The 24,010-nt window shown below is 40.1% G+C and overlaps 1 protein-coding gene across 4 annotated transcripts in view; it reads right to left on the bottom strand.

Moving 5' to 3' along the window:
* The window catches only part of CLIC5 (chloride intracellular channel 5), a 66,833-nt gene that overhangs the window by 40,730 nt on the left and 2,093 nt on the right, over window positions 1-24,010 (bottom strand). The gene's annotated exons all lie outside the window — the stretch shown is intronic.

Here is a 24,010-nt window from a genome sequence, read left to right as displayed (position 1 = left end):
AAGAAAGTCAGACCGGGCAGACAGCCCTGTGAAACTGGCCCTTGACAGAACATCTACATTGTCCCCACTTGATTAGGTTTCTAAGGAAAACCAAGGTATTCAATTATGTATCTGTTTCTCCTTTGATTATATTACACCTCAAAGACAATTAGTCTCCAGCAAACTTTATAAAAACTGCCAGCAAGGTAAAAGGAAAAAGAACTAAATTAATGCCCTTTGTGAAGAAAGGGCAACCATGCAGCATGCTGTGTCTTGCCCAGAGAGGTGGCCCAGTAGTGAATGCCAGCAAGAAGTGGCATTTACATAATTCATAGGAAATCATAGAATAACTGAGCTTGGAAGGGACCTCTCAAAAGTCATCTAGCCAAACCTGCTGCTCAAGGGGAGTCATCTAATTAGACTTCATTAGATTTCATTAGTTAAGCTGCTTGATGAGCAACTTGCTTTTTTTTTGCCTTTTTTTACATCTTTTTTTAACTTATCAGAAGTTCAGGAATAACAGAGTAAAATCGCATGCTAATGTGATGGATGGAAAAATATGCATTCACAAGCAATCATTTATTTTGATACAGCTGGAGAAAACACTCTTCCTACAGGCTCGTACTACATTTATGTGTAAAATTTGCTATCAGTTTTAGTAGAAAATGGCAATGATGTGCTGAAAATCTAATCAGTTACAGAAAATTCTGTCCCTAAATGCTATTAGATAAAAATCACTTGCTTTGGATCTTTGAAAAAAAACCTGAGAATATTCTGAATTACCTTTCTTCCATTATAATCATTTTCAAATCTTCAAAGATAAAAAAAAAATCATGCCAGAAATACAATGTGATGCAGATTAAATTCATCAGACACAAGAAAGAATCAAGGATATTTTTCACTTGCAGCTCCAAATAAACGTCTATCGCTATTATCACACCTAGGTGAGTTTTATTGCACGTCAGCAATACGGACGAAGTTCAAACAAATGAGTGGAGAAAGGGGCAAAGTAGGGATGGGAATTAAGATCTCTTTTGGATTTTGTTAGTGTTAAAATTTAGAGTGTCAAATCACTGGAAAGTGTTTTCTAAAGACTTACTAAAGCACTTTAGGTGTCTGCTCTGGTGTCCAAATTCAAATAAGATTTATAAGTTTGAATAAAATATGAATCCAGCACAGAAATAAAATCTTCTGTATGTCTGATGGTTCTCCCTGTGGCTTTGAGTGAGTCTTTGATAAAAAGAAAAAAAAAGTCATAATTGAAATCTGCTTTTATTCATACTTAAAACTGACTCACAAACGTGCATTACCTTAAAATCTGCCTGAATAATTTGAAAAATCTTCCACCAGAGTTTTGAGTTGCAAAATGGAAATACTGCTGCAGCACTGATGGGATTTGTTTGCTGGTATCTGCCAGATTTTAAAGAATTAAGCGTCATATGAGTACTCAGTTTTAGCCTAGTGGCTCTCTTGGAAAGGATCCCTGGATATTTTTGGGATGCTATGTCAAATGATCTCAGTGACATTTACTATTCTGGAATAGCCTCACCAAAGCCATATATTGATGATAAATGTTTTCCAAGGGCATTCACTGGAGCTTCACTGTCATCACTGAGCCATGACACAACAACCTGTGAGCYTGACGAGCTATACGCTGCTTGTCCAGAGATGGAAAAAGTGCTTTCTGTAACTAAAGATAGAGCATCCGAACCAYACCAACAGCTATTTCTAAGCACAAGCAATAAGAATGATGGATATTACCTTCTTCACCATCCATATGTTAGGCAAATACAAAGCATTTTATTTGCCTGATTTGACTATGAAACTCAAAAACTGGGCTAAAAGGAAGGAGTTAGTAGGCACACTTTAAATATGAGATACTGAATATCCTTAAAGGGAGGTTTCTTGAAAACGTGCAAGTTGGCCCAACTCTGCTGCCATTGAACTCACCAGCAGAAATCTCATCAGGTTTAATACCAATAGGATATGACCCATTCTGAATGCTTCTGAAGCTTTGCTCACAGTAATTATGAATCCAGTTTAGAAAAGCATTTACAGAAATAATGTCTATGCATAYTCAACAAAGTATTTAAACACGTTTCATTTTAATCAACTGCTTTGGTCACACAACATCTCTGGGTGACATCAAGTTCAATAAAAAGCAAGTAGTCAGGGTCATTTCTATTAAAAACAAAGATTGTAGCAGGCAATGGTGTAATCCACCTTCAGCCATACATTAATGATCAGGTCATGTAGTTAGGTGAAAGATAACTAGGCRAAAAACCCTCTTCAAATGGAGATGCATAAATCCAGTTTTCCAAATGATTCTAAAAGCATTCCAGACTAGGTACAAGAGGGCAAGAATAGTAATCTACCCCTGACAAGTCCTTTTATAAATTTGGCCTACTAAAACTATTTACTGTCTGTCTCTAATTTTTCCTCCATTGAGACACTTGTCTTGACATAAGACAAAATCTGAAAATCCTCAAAGAGAAAAAGCAGACATGCAGGTTCATAACTGTATAACATGGACTACAGCCTCTTTAGAGTCTTGGTTTTCTTCATCACAGGGAAAGACATAAACAACTTCTAATTTAAAAACATTTGCTAGACTTCTCTTTGTTAATTTATTGAATTATGCTTTGTTAACAGTATAAGATTAAAGCAAAAAATAGATATTGCCAACACAATGTTTTCCTCTTGATTCTGAACATACAAGTGTCTGGATTACCACTGAAGCTTGTAAATTTGATCACCTTAATATAGATGCACCAGGCCAGCATATTACAAGACTAGACTGATTCCCTCAGGCAGCTGCCAGAGGTGGGGGCACACTGCAATCCCGAAGGAGGTTTGGAAGGGATGTGTCCATGCTGCCCTCCAACTGCTGGATAAGTCAGAAAGGGTTAAAAATGCAAGAGCCCGAAGAGCACCAATGCTCACAAGAGCTTCCAGTCAGGGGCTCCATGCACTGCTTGCATCTGCTTGGTAAGGTGTCTGTGTTTGAAAAGTGAAAGATTTGGCAAATCACTTGCCCAAGGAGCCATAAAAAATGTTGTTGGCTACCACGGAGCAGCAGAAAGGCTGAACTAGGTGTTTCAGCCTCATGCTTTCTTCTTTTTTTTTTTTTTTTTTTTTTTTTTTTTTTTTTTTTTTTTTCTTTTTATTATTTTCTTTCTACCAAGAAAGCTTTGCTGAATATAGAAACAATTTTGTGTGGAAGCCAAAACCTGACTTCATAATAGCCAGGAAAATATGAAACTTCTTAAGAACTAGGAAAGAACTTTGTGCTTTCCAGATCTGATTGTGATTTCCACTCTAGCATCAGAATATTTCTTGCGGGCAGTTTATGAACCAAATAAATTAGAGAGCTTGGATTGTTCTAATGAGTTAAGAGGATCCTATCAAGTTTGTGATTGTAAGGATCCCGGTTTGTAAAACCATTATATTCTATTGTCTTTTGATAACTCCTGGAAGTCGGAACTAAGTCTGGTCTCTCATCAGAGTGATTTTCCTACCTTTAAACAAACCTTAATAGCAGTGAAGAGTTGTTTTTACTAAGAGCATCTTTCTTTACTTGTATCTTTCATTACAGCAGGTGACCAAAATGCTAGTTTGAAAAGAGAGAGAAATAAAAAAAAATTGCACTTTTCTACTCCTTCTGGGATAATTTCTGCCCAAAGGAGAGGCAGAAGAGCACCTACACCCCACTGAGAGCAAAGYCTGAGGTGATTCATGGCCTTTGGGCAGAGCATGTCAGATCAGCAGGAGGATCTCTGACTGACCCATGCATTCAGTCATCATGAGTGTGGTGATGAGTTTGGCCACTGCTTTTAAACCTACTCCTCGGAGACCCCCAAACATCCCATCGTGACTCAGGGGCACCTGTAGGCTTTGCTGTTTGCACTTGTGCCTGTTTCAGTCCAAGAACATGAAACCTGCACACGAGCAAGGGATCACGGGTGCCTCGCACTTCATCTCCTGGCTCTGGGAAACCATGAGCACATTAAGTCTTCCACCTCTCTGTGATAGCCCTTCAACAGCAAATGACTTTTGAGGGCGTTATGAGCACAGTGGCAACATGAGGCCTTCAGCCTTGGCTGATACTCTGTCCATGTGGAATTCCCTACAGGCCTTTGCACTGCTCCTGAACAACTCAGGTCCTCCCAACTCCTGATGTCTTTGGGATGGTGTAGCTTTATGCCTTAAACAGGCAGGTGATAATATATTTAATGGATGAGTTGGTGAGTGTGGAACTTGAAGGTCCCTCTAAGATTGCTTTCAGTTAGCACACAGCTGTACTTGTTCTGTGGATGGGTGCTCAGAATGATCACATTAGAAAATGTGGTGAGGTAAAAACTAACACTTATCAAGCAAAAGCTGCTGAAATGCTCATCTACCTCTCTGCCCAGGTAGGTCTGCCTACCTCCTTACTCATTTTATTACCCTAACATGATGATAATACTGTCTTTAGTATCTTTAGTACTTTTTTGAGTATCAAAAATATTCATTATTATATATTTTCTTATTCAATAACCAGGAAGATGTTTTTGATGAAATGTACTTTGGACCATTTCTGTGGCTTATTTACGTTCCGGACTGCATTCATCCTGAGCAATGCAAAAGGACTGCTGTACTTCTGAGTTTTCTTGCTTTTGTAATGGTCTGTTTTCCATATTTACAATGTACTGCCCTTCAAATTAACTTTCTACAAGTAAATATTTTATTTTAGTTATGAAATGTGCCCAGGCACCTGTTCCACTGCAAAAGAAAAAGGAATAGTGATCCCCATGCATTTTAACAATCTGTCTTTCAACATCTCTCCAATAAGAGCACCATTTCAGTTTAGCCACTATATTCGAGAGTAGAAAAGACTGCCAGAAAAAGCTGTGTATACCTTCCATCAGGGTGCATTTAAAAAGTACTCTGCACCGGGAGAATTAAAATTAAATKAAACCCAACAAGCTGGGTTAAGGACAGCGCGAGTGCTCCCTCCAGACGGTTCCCCTCTTGAAGCTGGGACTGCCAACTTCTCTCACTGCCACAGAACAAGCCTCCCCTCTGGCAGCCCCTTCCAATTCCTTGTCAAACTAGTTTACAGAGGGAATTGCTGCTGGAGAGCGTCAGTGTTGGCAGCGGGCAGAGCTACACAAACTGCAGACCCGATTAAAGCGGCACCAGCTCCTCGTCTGGCTTCACCACCCCTCAGGTTTGCCCTCTTCCTCTCCTCACATCCTGACCCAGATTTGGGTGTTGAGAGGAACGCAACCCTTTTACCAAAAAAAAAAAAAAAAAAAAAAGATTAAAAAAAGAATCCCAAAATAAACAAATGCTCTTTAGAAAAAGATCATTTCACAGATTCAGGTCAGGGCAGAGTTAGAAAAACACTGGAATCAATGGGGATGCTAACAAATGGGTGTGATAACCACCTAACCTGCCTCTGCCACAATAGTTTAAATATCTGTGTTTTAAACTACTGCTGGTGCTGCAGGCAGGATCTGCATAGCTCCGCAGATATCGAACCTGCATTAGGTTACAGCCCTGCTCTTTTGTTTACAACCATCTCTCTACTTGTCTTTCTAAGGCTTCTCCTCTTCAGAAAGAGGGAATAGAGCAATTGTGTAACAATTCTTTTTTTTTTTTTTTTCTTTTTTACCTGAGACACAAGCTGCTTTTATCAGTGACTTTACAGTGGGTGAAATACCGATCTTTTTTGGATCGCTCCTGTTTAAAGAACATGTACTTTTCAGTAGGTCACAACTACTCTCTTATACTTACTCACTGGCTTGCATTCAAGGATACAGGTCTGAATCTTTTTCCTTGAGAGAAATATTAGGACCACAAAATCAAATGATGAAATTGTCCCAATTGACCCCATTGATCCAGCATCTCCTCTTATTGGAACTGTCCCCAAGTGCAGTCCAGTATTTTTTAGGTTTTCAAATTGTTTCAGTGCCTTGTACTCACATAGAAATTGCCATTTTTTTTTTTTCTTTTTTCCAATCTTAAATCAGACAGAGGTGCCTTCTTTGCAGATTCTCACCTGGGTCAGCTTTCCCGTTTACTATTCTTTACTACCATGCTCTCCTTTTAAATTTCTTACTCTAGCAAAGTTTTCATCTATTAATGATCTCTTAAATTCTCTTATCTCTTAAATTCTCCTAYATTCACCTTTTAGCTTTTCTTTTCTTTGTACATTCTTCTCTTATGTARTTTTTAACTTTTGAGCCATACAATTTTATACTCTTCTCAGAATCTTTAGTGTTCAACTCTTTTTAGACTTTTAGTTAAATTAAATGGCACATTGCCAAAACTTCAGGAGCTGAAAATTTTCAGCGTTGATGGAAAGTTTCCAGGATGATACTAATTTGGTGGCAGACACCTAATTSCTTTGCTCTGGCTCTACAGACTATGACTTTTATGCAAGAGTCTCTATGAAATCCTGTAACTTGCATTATGCAGGAAATCAGACTACTAAGAATGATCTTTCAGGAGCTATAAATATTCAGGTGATGGCATTGCTCAATTGAATTTAATTAATATTTTGCTGCTAACTTTTACGGTGCTGGAATTTTCACACAGTAAATCTGGAAAAGGGCCTTCACTTTAACAGCTGATGCTAGTCCATAAGCACATCACATGTACATCATGTGTCCATATCTGCCTTAACAAAATATTGTAGGCACTTACACAAATTACTAATTAAAGACCTGCATTCCAGAATACATGTGTGATGACAAGACTGCCAGAAAATCTCACTAACCTATTTGTTGGTCCACAGACATCTCTATTCAACTGACCTCTGTAGAAAGAGCTTGCACTTAAAGGCAGCAGGATATATGGACCACTGTAGGTCCCTTTTAATATACTAAGCTTTGCAAAGGGAACTGCCAAGCAGCTATGAAAMAAGAAGTCTTGTGCATTCTCTGTTTGTTAAGGAAAAAGATCTCTGCACTGGCTCGTTCAGAAAGGTTGTATTTGAACTGCTTGGTTTTGGAAAATGCATGAGRAGGCCGTGTATATGTACGACGGACGTGGCTGGCATTTCAGCTTCAAAGCCCCAATATCCATCATGGAGCACAAGGCAACTGCATGCACCCTGGACCTGGCAGAAGGGAGGAGCTGGAATTTGTTTCCCAGTCATTTGGTACTCTATTTGCACGTGCACATAGAACTCCCACATATTAATAATAATCCTGTCAGTTTATAGGGCTGGTTCAGGCTTGGAAGGACCAAATACCTAGCCTTCATGTGGACACAGTAGAATTCAGCCTAGATGTACATAAAGGTCTTGAAATTTCGCTCTGAGCCTCAAAAAATCTAAGCTCTTGAATGGGACAGAGTTTGCATAAAGTGCTATTAATAAAGTCATTATGGGTTTGAACTATGCCATAGCTTTTAACAGAAAAACTTCCCCAGCCCACGACCAACAGATGCACCAAATTTGAAACTTTCTGAAACTGTATCATGTAAGTGTACTTATTTTTATACGTTTTCATTTTTTTGGTTTCTGTTTTCAGTTACTTTTGTATACAAGAATTGGCTGTTGAAGGAGGTAACACAGAGTAAAAAAAAATGGTTTATTTTTCATTTTTCAGAAAGAGGAATAGGCTTTTTGCAGGGAATGGGCTGCCAGCTTCACTCAGCCCTTTTTGTTTTAGGAGCTGCTAGGGCTTCAGCCCTGACAGCCTCTGACAAGGTACCGAATCACGCTCAGCTCATCACCTTCTTCTTCCCAGATATGAGAAAGAAAGTCAGGATGCTCAGTGGGAAAGCCTGGCACTGGAGATGTCATACRTGCAGGCAGCAGCAGGCTAACAATAACAGAACAAACTCTCGAGGAGAGCACTCACAGATAAATAAAAGCAGCCCGACTTTCCCTTAACAGCATTATCTAATTCTAATGTTACGAAGGACAAAGCAGCGCGAACGTGTTTGCAAGAGATAACGGGGCTGTCAAAGAACCGTCTCCACGCGGCGCCAGGAAATTAAAGTTTGATTATTAAATAGGAGCCCAGCGGATCCGAGCGCTACACGAGGGTTCGGTGCACAGAACAACTTACCTTCACAAAGAGCTCGATCTCAGGGTCCTTTCCCTCCCCGTTTGTGGGAACATAGTCTGTCATCTTCCACCCCCAAGGCTAGAATCTGATCGCTCGTAGCAAGAGGCAAAAGGCGTTTCAGCCAGCAGCTGGGTTTCCCTCTTCAAGGGCTCCCACGGCGCTTTTTAAAACATCATTCGTAAGGATAAAACTCCACACCAGTGGCAGAAATAAGTTTCCAAGTTAATTAAAAAGAAAGAAAGGAAAAAAAAATACAGAGCCAGCAGAGAAACAGCCCCCGTTGYGTCTGTGCAGTTCCTCAGAGCAACAAGTGCTGCTGTGCTCGGTACAGGATCCTCATCTGTCAGAGTGCAGTGCTCCCAGCCCAAAATAGCCCTGGGCATAAAAAAAAGAGGGTGGAGACTCGCAGGGGAGGAGACAAGCCCTGGTACCTAGCACAGGAGCAAGGAAATAGTTCTGCTCTCCGTGTTTTCTGTTTCAGCTGCTCCCTCCCTTGCGTTGCTGCACTAGTGAAAGGAGAGCAGGAAGAGGCTGGCAGCAGGTTGGTGTCATTGCTTTAAACAGCCACCGTGTTTTGCCTGCTTAAGGGGCCTGTCCTGCTCCTTAGCTCTTCAGGATCCTAACRTCCTTATTGCGTCGGAGGGTAGGGGCAAAAAAAGGAGCCTAATTTTGCTCTAGCAACATGTAGGGGTTGTGTTTGTACAGTGAGTGTGCAGAAAAGYAGGGCTGTGCACAGGAGAAAACCACTGTGTGACATACAGAGCGAGAACCCTGGTGCTCTGGGTCTGGTGAAGAGCCAAGGAGATGGGGAATGGGGTTGAGCAGAAYGGGAAATAAGAGCTGCAGGCCCTGGGAAGAGAAAATATTTGTGTCCCATAACTGCTTCTTGACCTGTCTCTCTGTGTGTTAATAGCAGAGTGGGGACAGAACAGGAGAAGTGATGATATGCAGGGAATATGGAAGGAAACTCCTTTAAGAAGAGGCCTCTTTCTTACCGCCGCGCTGCCGTCACCTGCCCTGCCTCCTTCTCCCTGTGTGTCTTACGTGACTCAGAGGTCACATCGCAGGCAGCAGCGCACAGGGCTGACACAGCCTCAAGGCACGAGGAAGGGCGAGCTGGGCTGGAGGGACCTGGGTAAGGATTCTGGTGCTCCCGGTGCGCGAGTCACTGCCGAGCACATCTGGCTGTTCCTGCTTGTCCCGGGGACTCCTCACGGCAGCCCAGCCCTGCAGGAACCAACTGGGCTACGTTTTTGCCCTTCTGCCCTGCAATGMCCCTTTCTTCCCCATTGCCTGGCCCTGTTTGAGAACGGGGATGGCTCCTTCTCGCACGCTGGGAGGTGGCTGGGACAACCTGCAAGCAGGAGCTGTCATCGCTGGACAAAACTCAAGCAACCATGCCAGGGAGCAGCCCTATCTTCCACTCCAGCCATCCCAAGGCCTTTTAAGTGTTGCTTGGACGTGACTGAACACTCACCTTTCCTACAAGCTACCTAGCTGGGTGCTCCCAGGATAATCTCCAATTCCCTCCTACGGTCTCGGGGCATTTGGCACCCAGAGAAGCAGCATCCAACAGCTTGGCACCTTTCTGGGCCAGCGCTATGGGAATTGGTGTCGTGTCAGCCATCGAAATGGTTAAAAAAAGGAAATCTTGTTACGCTGCTGCAACTACAATTACAGCATAATCAACATCACAATTAGTGTAAAAGTGTGCTTATGGTTTTCCAGCTCTAATTAGCGCTCATTCAAATAACTGGAAGGTTAACTATAAGAGAATTAAGTGTTATTACTCCTTTGATTTCAAAAATTCACATGCAATTTTGGACTAGGTACATTAATTACCAAACATTTATAGTACAATTATTCTTAGGCACGCAGGCAAACTTCCAAGGACATGGACTAAGTGTCTTTACATGCAGCAAAAAGAAGCATTGCACTGCGGTTACATATAACACTTACAGAAGTCTGCCAAAAAGATAATTATAGTCGCAGGATTTCTAAAATGCCTCCGTAAATAATATATTATCACCTGCCGGTTATAAGCTTTTACTTTTGCTGAAAATTTTGTTCTCCTGAAGTGCCTCATGTGAAGGTGTAATTTCCCTTTAACGGTCGCTCCGGGAAGCCATGGGAAGTGGGTCATCTTGATTGAGGTTACCTGGAGTTTCAGCCTCATTGCCAACACTGTTTTGACACAGGGAAGTATTTTGAACAATTTATATCACACAGCAGCTCCGGAAGAAAACCTTGACAGCTCTGAAGAACAGTCAGGAGGAAATATCATTAATCCTAAACCGAAACATTTAACTTAAATCAACATACAAAGGATTAGCACTTCTAAAAGGTGATTCATCTGACCGATTTAGATGTCTATTTTTGAAGGAAGAAACTTGTGCTCTGGAAGTGCCTATTTTTTTCCACCAGTGACCAAAGGAGCCCAAGGTAACAAGCTGAGTTAGAGAAACAATGGTCCAACAGATCCCACCATAGTTACAGAGTCACAGAATGGCTGAGRTTGGAATGGACCTCTGGAGATCACCTCGACCAACCCCCCTGCTCCAGCAGGGATGCCTAGAGCACATGGCAGTGATCACGTCCAGGTGGGTTTGGAAGATCTCTAGAGAAGGAGATTCCACAACCTCTCTGGGCAGCCTGTTCCAGTGAAGAAGTTTTTCTTCAAATTCAAATGGAAGGGCTCAGACACCATGTGCTTCAAGATACTTCTGGGCAGCAGAGTTGTCTGCTTTCACTCATGAGACATCATCTTGCACTCATCTCCTACCCAGGACTTAAACGAGGGTGCTCTGAGGCAACAAAAGACTAGGTGTGAGAAAGCTACACCACAAACCCAGTGTTGTAGCTGTGCTTTTAAGTATCCAAAGAGACAGCAGTCCAGCCTACCTCTGATTTTCAGAAATCTCAAAGTAAAATCTCTGGAAGAGAGCCCATGCTTCAAATTTATGGCTGCTAATACTAAGCATGCTCTCAAGTACTCCTGATAAAGTGAAAACTTAGAAGCAGATCTGTTTGATTATACGATATCTAATTAGATGGAAGTGAATTCAAAAAAAAAATGCATACTAATGAAGAGTATTCTGTAGGAAAGGATGTGCTAGGGACCATTTCCTTTATTCCTTTCCTTTTGTTTTTGTGAGACACTTAACTACTTTTTCACTCATGAGGGTTAAGAGAAAAGAAAATAGTAGTTATTTTGTTAAAGAAGATGCCCAGCTCCAAGCAAAACAGAGTCCTGGTGTGTTTCTTATGCTGTGCTTCTTAAAATGGATTCTGAAAGCTTGATTTAAGTTAAACATTGCAGGAGGCAGTGAGTAGGAGATATACACACACACACACACACACACACACACACACATATATACATATATATATATACACACTCCATAAGTTTGTTCATGCATTTATGGCTTTGCTGTCATATAAAACTGACTTACTGCTTACACTGGATGGAACCTTTTTGAGTATAATGATTGTTATTCTCTAGATGACTGTATTTTGTGCTATGAAATCAGTTCTTTCTTCTGTCAAATTAAAGGTAAGATACTGATAAATAATTAGTACACTCTCATTTTACTGCAGAGAATAAGTGTCTTAGTTCAAGCTATCATTTTCTTACAAGTCAGAAAAAGCAAAGGCTTTGAGTTACACCCGAGAACATTAGGGACTGAATGAGGTTTATGAGGTATATAAATGAATATGACCATGTCGCCCCATTAATAAAAGAAGAGCTTGAGAAAAAAAAAACCTGCCATATCACCAAGACCTCTTATTGGAGGTGAACTCTGAGGTACTATCAGCTTTCACAGGCCTGATCCGGGCCTCCCTTCCAGCAAAGATTTGCCCTGAGGAGGTGACTCAGAGGCCAAGCAGCCGGTGTGTAACTCTAGCACGGCGCTCGCTACCGGGCRGCGAGGGGGCCGGCAAGGATCAGGGCTCGGCCTCGCTCGCCTGCCACCGTTACCTGGTTTGCTCCGTCACAGCGGGCACTGCATGTTTTAAAAAAATAAAAGTTAACATAATAAAATGTAAAAAAATAAAAGTTTATCCTGGAAACCAGAAACATGGCTTGTCACAGTGTGGAGAGCTTCCATCGTGGACTTAAAAAATTAAAAATGAGGAAGTCAAATCTTGATTCTGCTGCTGTAGATGCTGTTTGGGTGTGTGTTTTGTGCCTAACAGTTGTTTAGCTGCTAAATTCTCCCAAGAAGTGCAGCTGAGCAGCGACTCAGGCATGCTCTTTGATCAGCCTATGAAAAAAATATCTTCTAGAGACGTTTCGGAGTTTCTGAGTTATTTGTAATTGACAATTGCTTTTAACATCATTGCATACTAGTACCTCTGATGTGCTATCTATTTAAAAATGTAGGAAACTATAAAACCCACAATGAAATTTCCATTTCCCTTTGAACTACATGACACTCTCTCAGTCTTCAGAAAAATCAAGAGATTTGCCTCAGATATCTAGGCCAYCATTGTAGACACTAACTACAGAAGTTGCCTTTCACAGGAGATCCCTTTGTGCACTTAATAAAAATGCACCATTTTTGTTTTGACAGTCTCTAAATAAAATCATCATTTACCAAAATGTCACATTGCTAGAATCAACTCCGACAGGAGTTCAACGGGATAAATTATATTCCCAAAGTATGGAATTATTTTAAAGCATAATTTTGTTGTGCATCAAGCTTTGCTGCAATATTAAAACATATTACAAACTTCAAGAAAAAAAATCTAATCAATAATAAGAAGGATTTAATTGTGAATAATTATCTTTTCATATTGAGACAGCCAGAGCTGAACATGCACTGGGAAGTGACACTKCAAAACTACCAAATTGTCTCCTAAYGTCGTATTTGTTAGAGAGGCAGAGATTTCTTTATTTTACTACCAACCCAAAGTTGGGATTTCAATTAAGAGCAAAGATTTTCCAATGAGGACAGGAACTGCTCTGGAAAGTGGTATTGAGGGGATATCATAAGTGGCATTATATGTCTTCTAGACTTAATATACCAGTAACATAAAACATTAAAACTAAGTAAGCGTGATGAGTATCCACTGTTGGTAAATTACTGCTGACACAGAACTAGGTTATTACGCTTAAAAGTCTGTGACTGTAAATAACGTATATTCTTGCCTTAACTCATCGATCTTAGCAGAATTCTCTATTTAGATTAATTCTGATCACTTATTGGTGTGCTTCTTGCCCTAAATTAAGTCTAACTTAACTACAGTTTGTACCAAGAACATGCAAGGGGAGGTGAACTCCCCCATGCAAAAGTCCAGCACAAAATATATAACTCAAATCCCATTTAAGGAATTGATACACACAGAAAAAGCTTCAAAATGACATGTAYATCTCATGCAGATCTCAAACTATATTTTCATCTCTCCCAGTAAATAAGGCCCGGAGAATGCATATTTGCTACTGATTTTGTTGAATATTTTTGGGCTTCACTCTGTTGTTTACTGAACAATTTAGCTGAAAGCAGGAATTACTTGCTGTATTCTGACTTGCATCTTTTTGAAAGGCAAAGCCCTAACAGCTCTGTTTGAAATAATTTCTGATTCAAACCAGCTTCTTGAGGTTTCCAAGTTTCACACTAGTCAAGTTGAGTAGTGTCACATAAAGTCATGTTACCTGTACAGCAGATTTCATGCATGGATCCCTGCGCAGCAGATTAGTTTCCCCAAGAACATATATGTACTACTGGGCTAAGAGAGGGACTGTGGTTTATGGCTACTTGATACACCCACATATATTCATTGTGAAATAGGAGGTTTCAGCACATTTGTATTCTCTATATGAAGACGAACTTCTTTCCTGTGAGGGTGACAGAGCCCTGGAACAGGCTGCCCAGGGAGGCTGTGGAGTCTCCTTCTCTGGAGGTCTTCAAATCCCGCCTGGATGCCGCCCTGTGTCCCGTGCTCTGGGTGTCCCTGCTGGGGCAGGAAGGTTGGACTGGATGATCTCTAGAGGTCCCTTCCAACCTCAGCCATTCTGTGACTCTGTGTGATTCAGCAGCAAACTTTAACCTCTCTATACATTATGGTCTAGCTCATCATCAGTAATACTGCATACCAGCAGCTAAAGAAATAATGCAGCTTGATGACCTTGAGCCTTGCAGGAAGCTGTACAATTTCTCCTTTCTTCTTAGGAAATTGCCCTCATTCATTTTTCATTTCACCTCTTGCTACATTTGTGATGAAGTTACCAAAAAGGTAGCAGTGAACAAGCTCATTTTTCTTAGTTCATCACATCACCATTCCTTTAATAACGGTATGATTTTTATGTCCTTTTTTATTCAGTGTAATGTTCAACTGAATTTCATTTAGTTATACTTTATTTTCATTTTTTCTTTGCTCAGTGATCCTTTTCACTGCAGAATTAACACAGGTGACCAGCATGAATCCAAGTAACATGGTTAGCTACACACAGACGTGAGCCTCTCTCCTGCTATTGCATTTAGTCTTTGCCTTTCTTTAAAGTGGATGGCCCAAGCCTAATAAAAGCAGCCCAAAGGTTCAAAGTATAAGCCGGAGAGGGCAGACTGAAAGCGTCACTGAACTCAGATGAGTGGTTTTCCTACAAGAAATGCTTCCTTACTGAAAGAAGTTGGTGGGAATAGTGAACAATGTAAGAGTTTTCCCCTCAGCTGGATGATTCACCTTATTTGTTTGCATCGTTTCCCTAAATCCCAAGATTTCTAGACTGTGTATGTCACGTACTGCCAGCCCTTGGTCACTGGCTATGATACCACAGAGGAAGTTCATGGATCACCGAAATGTCACCACACAYGGGCATCTTTTCAGTCTCACTGTTCTTATCTTGATGACAATTACTGATACAAAAGGACTAGGTCACATTRAGAGACCTTCATCTGTTCATAAAACACTAATAATCCGTTCATAAAACGCTAATGAGCCACTGAGGCCTTTGCTCGGCATTAGCAATTTCTGTCCAGTCCTGGCCAAACAGTAAATGGCTGTTCATGTCATAGTAATTGATAAATATATATAGGTATTGCATGATGTTAAGAAAAGATTAAATCCCATTCTAGATGATGGCACCAGTAAGAGACTCTTGGATCATAACTTGGCTGCATTCTATACAAAAAAAAAATGTAACTTTTAGAGAGATAAGGCCAAGAACTTGGGTCAGCTCTCAGCTCTATACCCAGTGTGGGTCCAAGTCACTGTGTAGGGGCTTCTACCTCAGCTGCTTATGCTCTCTTGATGACAAAAGGACAATTTCATTCTACGGAAGAGCTGAACTGACATCCTTCGCAATTATTTCATTTGCTATGCACGGTCTCTCAAATAAGAAATGAATAAAAAAAGTAATTGAATATTTCTATGAAAGGGAAAATGACTAGGTAGTTATAAGTGACCTTTCGAAATAATTAAGTATATAAAATCCAAACTGAAGATTGGATAGCATGGTCGTCTTTCAGTCTTTCGGAACATTATAAACCCATTATAAGCCACAAGAAAAATTAACACACTAGAATGAAACTGAAAGGGAATTAACCCATGCAAATTCCATTGTGTAAAGCCTTATAAAATCAAGAGGAATACTTGAAATAAGTGCAATTAATACACGTGGGAATAGTTCGTTATTGATAGGGTTGACACTGCTCCCAATTTTTAAGATTTAGAGCAATTTTTAAGACTTTCTAGCCTTTTTTCTGACTGCACCTTGTTTTCAATTTATTGTCTTTTTTTCCAGACTTTAAAAAGTGGGAGTTCTTCAAAATATCTGCCTTCTTTACTCATTCAAAGTGTTTCAGATGCAAGGAATGCAAAGGAATGCATGAACAGAAATGCAAGGAAGTGATCTGATCTGTCCAAAATCAAGAGCAGAGAATCACTGAATCACACAGAATCACAGAATGGTTAAGGTTGGAAGGGACCTCTAGAGATCTCCTAGTCCAGCCTTCCTACTCCAGTAGGGACACCCAGAGCACAGGGTAGAGGGTGGCATCCAGGCGGGATTTGAAGACCTCCAGAGAAGGAGACTCCACAGCCTCCCTGGGCAGCCTGTGCCAGGGCTCTGTCACCCTCACAGAAAGAAATTCTTCCTTATGTGGAGATGGAACTGCCTGTGTTTCACCTTGTACCCATTATCCTTTGTCCTGTCATGGGCCACCACCGTGAAGAGTGTGGCGCTATCTTCTTTACATTCTCCCCTCAGGTATTCATACATATTGATCAGATCTGCTCTCAATCTTCTCTTCTCCAGGCTAAACGGGCCCAGCTCGCTTAGTCTTCCCTCACAGAAGAGCTGAGAATAGAGTCCTGAACTCCTCAATGACGGTTCAGTGCCCAACGCAAACAGCACTGTCCCCATCAAAGGAAAAGACACGGTTGTTTTTACAAACATTTCTAATTGCACAGTCAGAAAATACACTCCTCATAAAGATATAATGTGACTACATCCAATATTCTTGCATATGAAAAACACAGCTATTCAGCAGGCACAGTTGCAAAGAAATAGCTGGGGCCCACCTCTCTGTCAATCTACCCTTGGAAAATCCGGTCTTCAATGTTTTCTTTTAATTATAACTTAGTTACTTCCCCCGTGAGTCACACAGTCCAATGTGTTTTTTATCTGATGAGTTAATTGTTAAGTGGAATTAAGAAGCAGAATGTTCTTAGTAACATATTTGCAAAGGCTTGAAGAACATCATATCCTCCCTTGCTGAGATTTGAGAAGGGAATGTACAGGCAGCTGTGCTGCTCTCGCCGCTTTTATACGGTTACTATTTTTAGCTGTTATCAGCTGTGGTGCCCAGGGCCAATCAGCTCCCAATGCCAGAAGGAAACTCTGCCCTGGTCCAAACTTCATTCTCTGCAATCTCACAGGGAGGAGCCAAATGACCATGAATTTGCTGTTTCCAAGTTTTGTTGTTAGTTACATGGTCTCTTTAACACAAAGCAAAGCACTAGCACACCAAAGTAAATGATCAGTTAGGACCACGACCAAGTTACTGAGTCAGCAGATAGGCAAGCCACTTACATTTGGTGAAAATAGTGAGCATTTGAGGTGCCTGGCAAAGTCCCATAAAGTTTGCTATCATGCAGGAGCATATTTAAAAAACAAACAAACAAACATAAAACCCTGTGTGCTTTTAGCAGAGGTATTTTTAGCTATATGACTATGGAGCAATACTCTAGGTAATTAGAGACTATGTCCTGTTGCATATATACAAATTTGTGTAGCCACCAAAGAGGAGAAAGGCCAGTGCCTCTTAAAAACAGGCCACATGGAGCATTACACATTTTGGATACTAGAAACTTGCCCAGGATATTTATCTAGCAACTTTTCACAGATATAGCAGCTTCCAGTAGCCTTGGACTTGAAATTGATGGTGGAATTAAGCTGCTTAAACACAAACATGTAGGACCATATTGGATGCCCTGGGRTATCCTGCTCATGGGAACAACTCTCTGTATGTTTAAACAGCTTAATTGCTCCCTCATTCTTCACATGCTCTTTCTCAGATAGTACCTTGACCAGATTTTTTACATGGTTATAAAGTTCCCCTATTAGTTGATCTACCATTGGCCTGCTAGAAATGTGAACTGCACAGATCCCCTTAGGACAGGGAGTGCTTTGTCCTAGGGTACTTCATTCCAATRCATGGTTTCTGAGAATTAAGAACTGTCATTTATAGCAAAGGTAAGAATTATTTCTTTCCTGCACTAGCTTCCAGCTCAACATGGAAACAAAAGAGAAAAGCAAGCACTACAGACTCATATTCAAGAAGGACTTTTCTGTCTGACAGGGAATCATTAAATCTAGACTTCATAAATTTTACACAGACAAATCCCCAAATCAAAACAACCTTCAAACCGAATCTGAGGAGTATGCATAAGCGTATCCTGGCTAATATCCTGTCTGCATTCAATCAGTAAAATACTCTTAATAATTTGTGTGGCTTACATTTTCATCCTCAGTATGTTTCTGTTGAGAAACATCAAGGAGACTCACTGAACAGGGAGCATATTAGCACTGGCACATATTGCATCAYTTGATTAAAAATATCTGCCCTATAGTCCTTTGTAATATGCATCTGCACTGCCAAGTTTCATTTTCTTTAGTCCCTGAAATCACCAACAGAGAAACTGAAACATTAGGTAATGGAATCAAAATAGACCAATTATTTTCTTTTAGTTTCACACTCCGCATCTATTTTTTTCCATGATTTCTCTACATGATAACATCTTAAATTAACAACTTGCTCTATCTGCCTAAAGTGAAGGCTGTCATTGTAGTTTCCTAGTCAAACACTATGGGCCTTCCCAAAAAAGACTCAGTGGCATTTAAAAACAATGTCCTAATTTCTATTCTTCTATTCTATTTCTATTCTATATTTCCAAGACAGCAGAGTATTTAGATAGAAGCATATATTATTTGCTTTAAAAATCATTGTGAGAAATGGAAATGGAAGTTAGTCCATGCTGAAAAGTTAAGCATATGTTTAACTTTTTCATGGCCAAGGACTACAACTTTTGGCATACTGAAGCACAGAGATCTTTCTTTTTCTTTTTATACAACTGGAATATGGGTGTAATCTTCTTTCTTAAGGGTCCATTTTGATAGAGTGTGAATAAAAAAAAAATGGTAAGCACAAGAAAAGTTGGCTTGCTTGCGTGAAGCACAGTATGACACAAGCATGTTCTTCCTAAGAGATATTAAAACTAGAAAGAATCTTTAATGACATTAAGAAACATATGTATATTTTTTGGTTCTTATTTAGTCAAAATATTTAGTCAAAAGCATAAGCAACCAGAAATAGGATGCAGCTGCAGAAAAAAAGGCATCTTTGCAGAAGGAATACGCACAACAGAGGGGGATTACTATGATGACTAGCAGAAATGAGGACAAAGAGGATTTGCTGGCTTAGCTCCGAAACAACCGAGGACGCCTAAATTTAAACTGACAATAAAAGTCCTAAAAGAAATTATGAAAGCTAATGGACCGTGTCAGCAGAAGAACAAGGGTGTATTAACTGCACATGAATAAATATAATTTAAAATTAGAGTAAGGAGTCAATGCATCAGAATCAGAGTAATGTCATTCTGAAACTGTCTTCCCAAATGAGTAGTAATGGCCAATTAGTTTCTAGATAGTCCTTGATCAGCTTATGAATTATGTATTATACGATGGGGCTGCCGGTGGCAGCAGAGGACTTGATTTCATGTGCCAGGAGGTCACCTCCAGTCCTATGATATTTTCTTCAGATTACCATAAAAAATTACATTATGTTATTGGTGAGTGTGCAAAGATTTTTACTTTTTTATGCCTCAGTTTTATACTCCCATAAGCAGGGAAATAACTAATTTTTCACTCAAAAGATGTATTCCTGAACTTCACTCCATTGAGACTGGGAGAGCGCTTTCAGAYGACTGCATGGAAACTGCAGCAGAAATTTAGTTAATTGCATTATCAGAAACCTTCTTTCAAACACTCATTGCCTGTACTGAAATCAGACTTGCGCACCCCAGTTTACTTCTCATTTATTTCTAATTGCATTATTAGCATCTTGATGAAGGTCACAAATGTCTAGCAATGTTATCAGAGATGCACCAACATTGACACTCCCTCAGTGCAGTTTCATACGGGTTCACAACCCTTGCCACTTACCAGGTATAAGCATTTAAAAAACAGAAATTAACATAGCAAAAAGTTTCGGTGTTCCTTCTCAACCATAGCTACAGGCATAAAGGACATGGAAAAGTTCTAATTATACTGCTAAATATAGTTAAAGAATGGTGGAAATTTTTCTTCAAGGAGGGGGTTTTAGACTCAAAGAAAACAGTTAAATTCTCTTTTCACAATTAAGATCTTAAGGATTTTTTTTGTTTCTTTGTTTTAACTAGTACCTAGAAATCCCTCTAAATCCCTCTAACTAATTTGTCTTTTATCTTCTACTGTGGTGTCTAYAAAAAAAAGTAACTATAAAAATATATATATAAAAAAGAAGAAGCATCTAATGGAGCTATTAAATAAAGTTTGCCTGAGGTCTCCATTCTTGGAAAAGGCTAAGATGTACAAGATAATTAAGCTAGACCATCCAGCAAACAGCTTAACTGTCCAACAATAAAGTGGTTTGCACTGTTGCAGATAACTCTTGCTGAGCATCAACTAGCTTCACCGTGAAACCAACTTAAAATGTTGACAGGTGAGATGCAGCTCCCTTTACTGGCAGGATTCAGCCTGCTTTAAGTTGTCTGCAGGTGACCCTTCTAGCAAAACTCAGCTGCCTAGACCTAGATGGCCAGGGCCATTTGAGAGGCCCAAGATAACTGAAAAACTCCTTAATCTGTAAGCAGCAGTGAGAAGGCCCCTGGCCTCTTGCAGAAGTAGGTGGAGGCCAGGTGTAAAACTTCAAGGCGTCTAAAATGGCAATGAGTAGGTCAGTGAGGTCCTTATTCATAACAACTAAACTCATTCTATAGCAGATGCCTACACTTAGTCAAATCATTCAACATCCAATTGCACTGACTATTTTAATTGTGTTTTTGTTGTTGTTGCAGGAGCCTGCACACCCAGGGGAGATGCTGGAGGTCAGATGGGCCGAATCAAGGAAGCAGAGAGGGAAAGCAGCCTTCTCCAGCATCTTTTTTCCTGCAGAATTCCAAAATAATTTATGCTGTTACCAGTTGCTCTGCAGGAGCTACCTATTACTTTGTGTTAGTAAAACATTCTTTTCAGTGGAGCTGTCCTTTATGTATTTTATCAATTAAAACTACTATCAATCTCTCCGTATTGGACAGGAAACATTTAACAGCTGTCAGGATTGCCACATAGGTAAGTTGTTAGTAACACTATGAGCAAGAAAGTAATCAATTCAGAAAGTAATCAGTACACAGCTCCAATTACTTTTCTCCTCTAAAATCTAATGAAAGAAACTCCCATCTGTCAAAAGAAAAGCACAAAACAGGCTGGGGTAAAAATGTTATTTTCAAAGAAGCAAAGAGGGAGTCAAAGGGAAAAGAAAAAAAGAAAAATATATATAAAAAAATCCTGTTTTCTCTTGGCATGACCTACATATTTGGATTGTATTTGCTCTCACTGCAATCAGTGAGGAGTAGCAATTTCCTAGACAATACAGCTCTGAATTCTCAAGCTGTTGCTACGTTACTGGGCTATGCCAAGGCATAGTCCTTGCTGGAGCCCAAAGCTGAAGGTGGCACCTGCTCCTTGACTCATGCMGCCTTTCCAGAGGCAGGAAAAGTGCCTGAACAAGGCGCATATTGAGCAGAGGTCAGGAGCACCACCACCTTTTACCCTTTGTATCCAACCGATTAAGCAAACTGMTAAGCCCTGCTGCTAAAACACACATTCTGCTCAGGGCTGATAGTCTGGGAAGTGGGAAGCGCRTGTTATCTGTGGCATTGCCATTTGCTAATCTTTTCAACCACACACGCACGCAGAAAAATTCAGATGAGTGTAAATCAAGCTATGAAGAGACTTAACAACCCCATTTTCTTCCTCAGACACAGGAGTTACAGAGCTACTAAGCTTCRATGTTAAGACCTAGAAGATTACCAGTCTCTTACTCATGGTGGACTCTATAAAGGAGCAATAAAGTTGTATTACATACATAGCACAGTGCAGATTTATTACAGATGGGCCTCTATTTTCTGAGTTAGTAGAGAAGGTCTTGCTAAGAGTATCCTTTACACTGGATTTCCACCACTGTAATTCTCTGTCTTCAACAGTGCTCTGTTTTTGATGACAAATGATCAGARTCAGATCATATCACTAAGAGATACTCAGTGTTCTTAACTGTACATGCAAACTGTGCAACAACAGTATTGCATTACAGCTGCTTGCACACAAGGCAAATAATCATTTCAGGGAATGGTCTAGATCATTACTGAAACATTTGACACATTTACTGAGAAAACATTGGGATTAAAAGACGAACATTGTAATTCTAAACAAAACTACTAAAGGATGAAGAAATATGCCAAAACAATGAGTTGTAACTAGGGAGCTGGGCAGATAATCAATAGGAAAAGGCAATTTTATAATATTTTTTACTGCCATTGGTAAATATGCTGCCTGTATTTGTAAATCACTTTATCTCCAGTTTATATGTTTCATAAATTAACTGGAGAGAGAGAATTCATAAATTAACTGGAGAGAGAATTCATAAATTAACTGGAGTCAATCTTCCCTCCCCAGACAACTGAAAGCCTAGAAATTGTAACTTTAAGTTCAAAAGGCTGAAGGAACCGAATTTGTTTAGCCTAGAAAAGCAAAGACTGAAGGGAAATTCAGCTTGCAGAACAAACATGCTACTAAAAAAAAGACAATAAAACAGAAGTGAAAAAGTTGGACATCTGGGCAAGAGTTGGAGTTAGGTCAAGGTGCCCTGTGCACTAACATAGCTGTGCATTGGTCATATTTCTGTACAGTTTCAAAGGCTTTTGTTTGAAGAAAGTACAGTGTAAATGGGCATTAAGRTGCCTGTAACAAGTCTGGACAAGCTGGATTCACACAAATGTTTCCATGTTGGTGCCTGCTCTATTCTGCACCTAAAGGTACAGTGAATTCTTTGTTAAATAGCCAAAATTCTTTAGGTACCTCCAGAAATAGTCCACTGAGGATGACCTAACTACAGAGCACTGAGATGCAGTGAAAGATAAGTCTCCATGATTTAGATATTTTCTTGGTGCCTAATAACAAAGAATGAGCTGCATAAAAGTTCATTGAGTTTGAGTGAAACTGTGGTCCTAAGGCCGTAGCACTTACAAGTATTACCAGAGTAGCAGAGTTCAATTTCTCTTCTGGGCAATGTGTTGTAACYAGACAACTACGCTGTACATTAGCTGCCATTTTCACTTCCCACTTCCTTCTGCCTTCCAGCCAGCAGCCATCTCGACATCTCTGTCAGACACTATTACTTCCAGCTATGCAGAGAGACTTAGTAGTACTAAAACCAAAGGAAGGTGTAGGCAGTGGTAGAGATGTCAACATGACCACTGTGCACAACAGAAGGTCCTGCTGTCATTGTTCATGTCTGCCAAAGAGGTCAAATCCAACAGAGGATGGTCACAGCTTCGAACTAGTCCTCCAAGAAACATGACACTACCTCAGAGGAACAAGTACAGCCAGAAAGCAGGCATGGGAATGAGGAACAGGCAGGGAAATCCAAAGACAAGATCCAAAGAAAAGAAAGGAATGCAGTCACAAAGAAGTCTCCTTTTATTTCACAATTCTTGTTATATATTACTCTAATACCTTCTGTTTTATAGGCTGACTTTTGCTCTCTGTAGATAATTAAAGATAGCAAATCTGTCTCTGCTCTCTATGGCGTTAATGCTTTATTGCAGTAGGAATGAAATAAAAAGTAAACATACTAAAATAAGAGCCCAGAAATCTCTTCAAAAATAAAACAGCCATAAAGATTGAGTTCAGTCACCCATATAGAAGCATCTGGATGTGAGCAAGTCCTTGCCTAGCCCACCTGGTTTCCAGCTCCGGCTGGAAGAAGATCAGGGTCTGGATCATGTGAAAAGCTCATGTCTCATCCCCTAGCCAGGCAGGGACATCTTGGATCTTAACTGCAAATGGGACTAAACATGAATAGAGTCCAAAGTATTCGGTCCTCTCTTGACTAGCTGATAAGCTTCTCTGTCAGACACTCAGCTTCTTCTGCACAGCAAAAGCAAGGAAAATAACTTCCTCAGCCTTTTTTACAGGCAAAGTCTTTTCAAGCTGCTGCTCTCCTCACTTTCCAGAAGTGTAAATTAACTACAACATCTCTGGCTGAACAAATCTTTCATGCACAGAAAGAGAGAACACGATTATCTTGAAACAAAAGGAAGGTAAAGAAAGAGGAATAAATATGATTAATAGGAACATGCAATGGTTTCAAAGACAAAGTACAACCTTTGAGTAACTAATGCTATGAAGCTGCCAGCAAACAATGCTT

The sequence above is a fragment of the Nothoprocta perdicaria genome, unplaced genomic scaffold (assembly GCF_003342845.1).
Source record: "Nothoprocta perdicaria isolate Ctin4 unplaced genomic scaffold, notPer1 scaffold_248, whole genome shotgun sequence".
NCBI classification, from domain to species: Eukaryota; Metazoa; Chordata; class Aves; order Tinamiformes; family Tinamidae; genus Nothoprocta; species Nothoprocta perdicaria.
The sequence above is the reverse complement of the archived record's forward strand: the minus strand, read 5'-3'. Positions and strand labels throughout refer to the sequence as shown.